At 46.6% G+C, this 6,762-nt stretch overlaps 2 long non-coding RNA genes across 3 annotated transcripts; both read left to right on the top strand.

Moving 5' to 3' along the window:
• The first annotated feature begins 801 nt into the window (after window positions 1–801).
• Window positions 802–2,298, top strand: LOC123134968 (uncharacterized). Of its 2 annotated transcripts, none has more exons than XR_006465787.1 (2): window positions 802–1,365; window positions 2,038–2,298. It is a non-coding gene; the product is annotated as an uncharacterized lncRNA (long non-coding RNA). The 2 variants fall into 2 exon arrangements; XR_006465786.1 differs by having other exon boundaries at window positions 2,029–2,298.
• Window positions 2,299–4,026: 1,728 nt separating this feature from the next.
• Window positions 4,027–6,199, top strand: LOC123139542 (uncharacterized). Its single transcript, XR_006469598.1, has 2 exons — window positions 4,027–5,059; window positions 5,732–6,199. It is a non-coding gene; the product is annotated as an uncharacterized lncRNA (long non-coding RNA).
• Window positions 6,200–6,762: the final 563 nt, after the last annotated feature.

Below are 6,762 nucleotides of genomic sequence, written 5' to 3'. Positions count from 1 at the left end.
AGTGTCGATTTTTACATTATCATCATTCAGTTTCGAGTCCACTGACAGCTAATTTTGTCTTGAAATATGTCATATGATCATATTAAGTAATACATTAGAGTTAAAATTCAAATAATAATACAACATAGAATAATATAATGATAAGATATTATAAAACCTTCAAGCCGACTCCAACGCTAGACCCCATCCTGTCCGTCCGCGTCCTTTGGGGATAAACAGACACATGCATCGTCCCAACGCGTGCGAGCATCCCTATTTTTTGTCCCGGACGCGTTCGTTCTGCTCCATTCCCAGACCGGGCGCGGGACGTGGCTGGAGCAAGGCGAGGAGGCTGCGGGCGGGCCGACGCTCTAGCGAGGAGCGACAGGGCGACGGCGGGCGCTGCGGGCGGCGGGGCGTGCATGCTGGCGCGGTAGCGGGCGGCGCGGCGTACACGGGGCTCTGCAGGGTGCGACAACGATGCTTCTGCGGGCGGCGTGGCGAGGTCGCGGGCGACGACGGCATGACAACGGGCGGCGGGGTGCGACGACGTTCGCTGCGCGACGTGACTGCGTGTGTTGTGTGAGCTGTAGGCCCGAGTTGTTCGTTTGGGATGCGTCCCACGTTGGGTGCCCTGCCGGCGCAAACACAAATTTAGTCAGACACGACCCCATTGCTACCCCAAACGAAAGAAATCCGGAGAAAACAGAAATCCGGAGAAAACAGACGTCCGTTTGGGATTGTGCGTTGGAGTTGGCCTCGAGATTAACCATTAACATTCGAACCGAACCAGATTTGTAAACACTTGCCGTAAATAAACAAAGAAATTGGACAACCGGAGCAAACACTCCACTCCCTCACTACACAGACACAGGCGGATAAGCTCCTCTCTCCCTCACAGAACACGACCGCCCCTCTTCCACTGCATCCCCACCGGCGGCGAGACGAACACCCACCCCTGCCTGGTCCATGGCGGCCACCCTTCCCCAGCCGCTGATCTATGCCCCTCCACCCCCTCCTGCCGCTGCGCCGGTCCATGGTGGCCGCCCTTCCCTTACCTCTCTTCACGCAGCCCGGATCTGCCGCCTATGGCTTCCACCTTGCTTCCCTTTTCCCCATCGCTCTCCAGCCCCGCAACGGACCCGTTCGCCGCCACCAGCCTAGTCCACAACCACGGCTCCGCTCCGGCCGCCATGGATGAGCTTTGCCTCCAACGGATCGTCGGCACCGACCATCGGGCAGCCTTGGAGGGATCCGACAGAGGCTCCCCACCTCGACTGCGGCTGGAGAAGGCCGTCGATGCTTCCTACTTCGCGCCGTCCCAGCAACAATGAGCGTCGCCGCGTCCGTCCATGGGTACCCCCTGCTCAGCGTACTTCGTAGACGGTGAGGAATCTGAGATCCCCATTAGGATAAGTATATGTGACTGCTTTTGTCTAAATCTTGCGTGAACTGAACATAGTTGTGTGCATACTGAACTTTGACTGAAATAATTGCTTGAGAGAATTAGCTATCATCAAATTGTCTATTTTGTTAAATCTAATGTGTTTGTTTCAAAGTCTGCTAAAACAACTTGGAGACGTGCTTCGCTATTGTAGGTTGACATGATGGGTGAGTAGTCTGCTGATGACGAAGACCCTTAATTATGATGTCATCTACTCTCATTTGGTACTACAGTATTCTTAATTGCGGACACTTCCTTTGTAGTTAAAAACGGCATGAACAATTGTAGCTTATTGTTAGTTATCTCCGAGCTGCACTGAGCATTCTTACATCGTTCGGCTTGTAGTATTGTATAATTTCCTAAACACCATCAGGTTTCCAGAAAGCTCGTTGTTAGATGCATTATTGGATAATGTGACCGGTGCAACATATGCCCGGAAGGGCTCTTAAGGCCCTTTTCTTCTTCTATTTAGATAACAGAGGTCCTGGTCTTCTAGGATTTACACTTGTTTCAGTCATAAATTTGTTGTTGCCTTTTTTGTGTGCTGAAAATCATGACTTTATTGTTCAGATCATTTGACCCAATTGACTTATCAGTTTCATTAGCAAAAACAGGGTTCGTCCTCTTCCTACTGGGATCAAACATGTCCACGTCTGTCTTCTCCAACGTTGGGTGCTATCCTGGTATTGGGCAGCAGCTTCTCAAACGATACGTAAGACGAGCTGCTTCGTCACTTCGTCAGTGGCCATGTATGGTTTTGTTTTTTTTCTTCAGAAAAATCAGAATGCACAAGATGTCTTCCAACGGCCTGGCAGGGATTGGTTCTTCGGCCCATCAGCTTCGGGCTCTGGCCCACTTGTCGCCTCTGACAAGATGAAAAACGATCACTCCATCAAGTAGTCTGGCCCATCTAGCAGCTCAGCTTCAAGTTTTTATCCCGAGTTTATTTTACCGGTTATCTTCGGTTTCTTTTTTCATTTTCAAAAGAAATCCTTTTGTAAGATTTTTTTTCCAAATTTCAAGAAATGTTCATGTTTAATATATCTGTTCGGAATTTATAAAAATTACCATTTAGTTTTTTAACACATTAAAAAAATGTTCGCATTTTCAGAATATGTTCTGTGATTTCAAAATTTGTTCAGACTAAGTGACGAGCACGTTGCCTCCAGGACCAAGTTACTGCGTTGCGGCCACCAATGAAAGCCAGACATCTCCCTTTCTCGCCGGTCTCCATCTGCCTAGATCAGCTAGTGGTAGTAAGATTTTCTTTAGGATGGCGACTGTTTAGGATTAACAAAACATCATAGTACTGTACTACTACTAATTAAGCCCACTGTACGAGTATGCGCCTTATGTACTTGAGCTGAGACCCGGGGCACGCAATGACGCAAGTGTCGGTGGTGAATTATTTAAGCACACATGCCACTACTAAGCATGAGCAGCACTGTACTGGCCAGGCCAACTACAGTACAGTGCCACTACTACTATGTCTTCACATAAATTCACAGTCACATAAATGTATTATAATTAGTTACAAAAATATTTGGAAAAAACAACTAAGAAACAATATCTACTATTTGTTCTTTGACGATGATTCTCTCTTAAAGTTTCATGTATTGATGCAATCTGAATGCTTCGTTCCATGGCTAAGATATTGTTTAGAGCTTCATTCCCTTACTTCAAAACATGTCCAAAATTTGCCTCCTCAGTCGAATATAATCCTACATATGCATTATACATCATTGTTATTTAAAAAATAATACTATGTGCAACGTATATAGAAATGACTATGGTGTAAATAATCACCCTGTGTAATGGAAAATGTAGCCCACCATCGCATCATGAGTGCATGAAATTAGAAACCAAACAACCATGTAGTGAACTGGAATGTCTCCAACAAATTAGACACCGTGCTATGCTAATATACGCACAACAATATTAAAGCAATCATCATCCATGTCTTCATCATTCTTTAGTATGTTCCTTATTTGTCTCAAATTTAAACTAATATGATAATGATTATAGCTTTTTCCCGTCACTCCTGCGAAATCGCAGTTATGTCAATTTTAATAACACAAGAGTATATTAGCTAGAGCACAAAATGATCTCAAAAAATGTGGCTTACTACAACAAAGGGACATCATCAAGCATGTTGGTGCACAAGATGGTGAAAGAAGAAACTATTGCCAAGTTAAGCTCAAGGTTTAATGATGTGTTTGATGTAGGTAAATTCTTAGGGAGTCTATCCAAAATCACACAATCCGTGGGATCAGTGTCGATTTTTACATTATCATCATTCAGTTTCGAGTCCACTGACAGCTAATTTTGTCTTGAAATATGTCATATGATCATATTAAGTAATACATTAGAGTTAAAATTCAAATAATAATACAACATAGAATAATATAATGATAAGATATTATAAAACCTTCAAGCCGACTCCAACGCTAGACCCCATCCTGTCCGTCCGCGTCCTTTGGGGATAAACAGACACATGCATCGTCCCAACGCGTGCGAGCATCCCTATTTTTTGTCCCGGACGCGTTCGTTCTGCTCCATTCCCAGACCGGGCGCGGGACGTGGCTGGAGCAAGGCGAGGAGGCTGCGGGCGGGCCGACGCTCTAGCGAGGAGCGACAGGGCGACGGCGGGCGCTGCGGGCGGCGGGGCGTGCATGCTGGCGCGGTAGCGGGCGGCGCGGCGTACACGGGGCTCTGCAGGGTGCGACAACGATGCTTCTGCGGGCGGCGTGGCGAGGTCGCGGGCGACGACGGCATGACAACGGGCGGCGGGGTGCGACGACGTTCGCTGCGCGACGTGACTGCGTGTGTTGCGTGAGCTGTAGGCCCGAGTTGTTCGTTTGGGATGCGTCCCACGTTGGGTGCCCTGCCGGCGCAAACACAAATTTAGTCAGACACGACCCCATTGCTACCCCAAACGAAAGAAATCCGGAGAAAACAGAAATCTGGAGAAAACAGACGTCCGTTTGGGATTGTGCGTTGGAGTTGGCCTCGAGATTAACCATTAACATACGAACCGAACCAGATTTGTAAACACTTGCCGTAAATAAACAAAGAAATTGGACAACCGGAGCAAACACTCCACTCCCTCACTACACAGACACAGGCGGATAAGCTCCTCTCTCCCTCACAGAACACGACCGCCCCTCTTCCACTGCATCCCCACCGGCGGCGAGACGAACACCCACCCCTGCCTGGTCCATGGCGGCCGCCCTTCCACAGCCGCTGATCTATGTCCCTCCACCCCCTCCTGTCGCTGCGCCGGTCCATGGTGGCCGCCCTTCCCTTACCTCTCTTCACGCAGCCCGGATCTGCCGCCTATGGCTTCCACCTTGCTTCCCTTTTCCCCATCGCTCTCCAGCCCCGCAACGGACCCGTTCGCCGCCACCAGCCTAGTCCGCAACCACGGCTCCGCTCCGGCCGCCATGGATGAGCTTTGCCTCCAACGGATCGTCGGCACCGACCATCGGGCAGCCTTGGAGGGATCCGGCAGAGGCTCCCCACCTCGACTGCGGCTGGAGAAGGCCGTCGATGCTTCCTACTTCGCGCCGTCCCAGCAACAATGAGCGCCGCCGCGTCCGTCCATGGGTACCCCCTGCTCAGCGTACTTCGTAGACGGTGAGGAATCTGAGATCCCCATTAGGATAAGTATATGTGACTGCTTTTGTCTAAATCTTGCGTGAACTGAACATAGTTGTGTGCATACTGAACTTTGACTGAAATAATTGCTTGAGAGAATTAGCTATCATCAAATTGTCTATTTTGTTAAATTTAATGTGTTTGTTTCAAAGTCTGCTAAAACAACTTGGAGACGTGCTTCGCTATTGTAGGTTGACATGATGGGTGAGTAGTCTGCTGATGACGAAGACCCTTAATTATGATGTCATCTACTCTCATTTGGTACTACAGTATTCTTAATTGCGGACACTTCCTTTGTAGTTAAAAACGGCATGAACAATTGTAGCTTATTGTTAGTTATCTCCGAGCTGCACTGAGCATTCTTACATCGTTCGACTTGTAGTATTGTATAATTTCCTAAACACCATCAAGTTTCCAGAAAGCTCGTTGTTAGATGCATTATTGGATAATGTGACCGGTGCAACATATGCCCGGAAGGGCTCTTAAGGCCCTTTTCTTCTTCTATTTAGATAACAGAGGTCCTGGTCTTCTAGGATTTACACTTGTTTCAGTCATAAATTTGTTGTTGCCTTTTTTGTGTGCTGAAAATCATGACTTTATTGTTCAGATCATTTGACCCAATTGACTTATCAGTTTCATTAGCAAAAACAGGGTTCGTCCTCTTCCTACTGGGATCAAACATGTCCACGTCTGTCTTCTCCAACGTTGGGTGCTATCCTGGTATTGGGCAGCAGCTTCTCAAACGATACGTAAGACGAGCTGCTTCGTCACTTCGTCAGTGGCCATGTATGGTTTTGTTTTTTTTCTTCAGAAAAATCAGAATGCACAAGATGTCTTCCAACGGCCTGGCAGGGATTGGTTCTTCGGCCCATCAGCTTCGGGCTCTGGCCCACTTGTCGCCTCTGACAAGATAAAAACGATCACTCCATCAAGTAGTCTGGCCCATCTAGCAGCTCAGGTTCAAGTTTTTATCCTGAGTTTATTTTACCGGTTATCTTCGGTTTCTTTTTTCATTTTCAAAAGAAATCCTTTTGTAAGATTTTTTTTCCAAATTTCAAGAAATGTTCGTGTTTAATATATCTGTTCGGAATTTATAAAAATTACCGTTTAGTTTTTTAACACATTAAAAAAATGTTCGCATTTTCAGAATATGTTCTGTGATTTCAAAATTTGTTCAGACTACTATGTGAGTGCATTGATTAGTAGCACCGATCCGACTGACCCCAATACTTACAAAAGAAATAGCTGGAGTTGTACTGTTAATCCGATTTTGTACCTACGTCCCCAAATAAGTTTCTAAATTTTAGAAATTTTATATTAAAGTTAGTATAAAGTTGAGACACTTATTTTGAGACATTTTTTGGGACGGAGGGAGCACTTGGGATGAATTGCTTCGTCACTGGCACAAGTTCTTTTTTGGAGAGAAATCAGTGGCCAGATGTGTTTACTGTTTTCTTCAGAGAAATCAGAGTGGATAGGATGTGTTTTAACGGCCTCGCCGGGACTGATTCTTCGGCCCATCTGCTTCAGGCTCTAGCCCACTTGTCTCCTCTCGTTTCCCGCAAAACCCATGCTGAAAGGGAGGGGCTTTGTCTCACCGAAATGGGCCGGCCACCGAGTGAGGGAACCTAGCGCAAGTTTTCATATTTTTTTTGTTTCATTACATTATTTTTATTTTTATT

This window comes from Triticum aestivum, chromosome 6B, assembly GCF_018294505.1.
Source record: "Triticum aestivum cultivar Chinese Spring chromosome 6B, IWGSC CS RefSeq v2.1, whole genome shotgun sequence".
In the NCBI taxonomy this organism is placed as follows: domain Eukaryota; kingdom Viridiplantae; phylum Streptophyta; class Magnoliopsida; order Poales; family Poaceae; genus Triticum; species Triticum aestivum.
The sequence above is the reverse complement of the archived record's forward strand: the minus strand, read 5'-3'. Positions and strand labels throughout refer to the sequence as shown.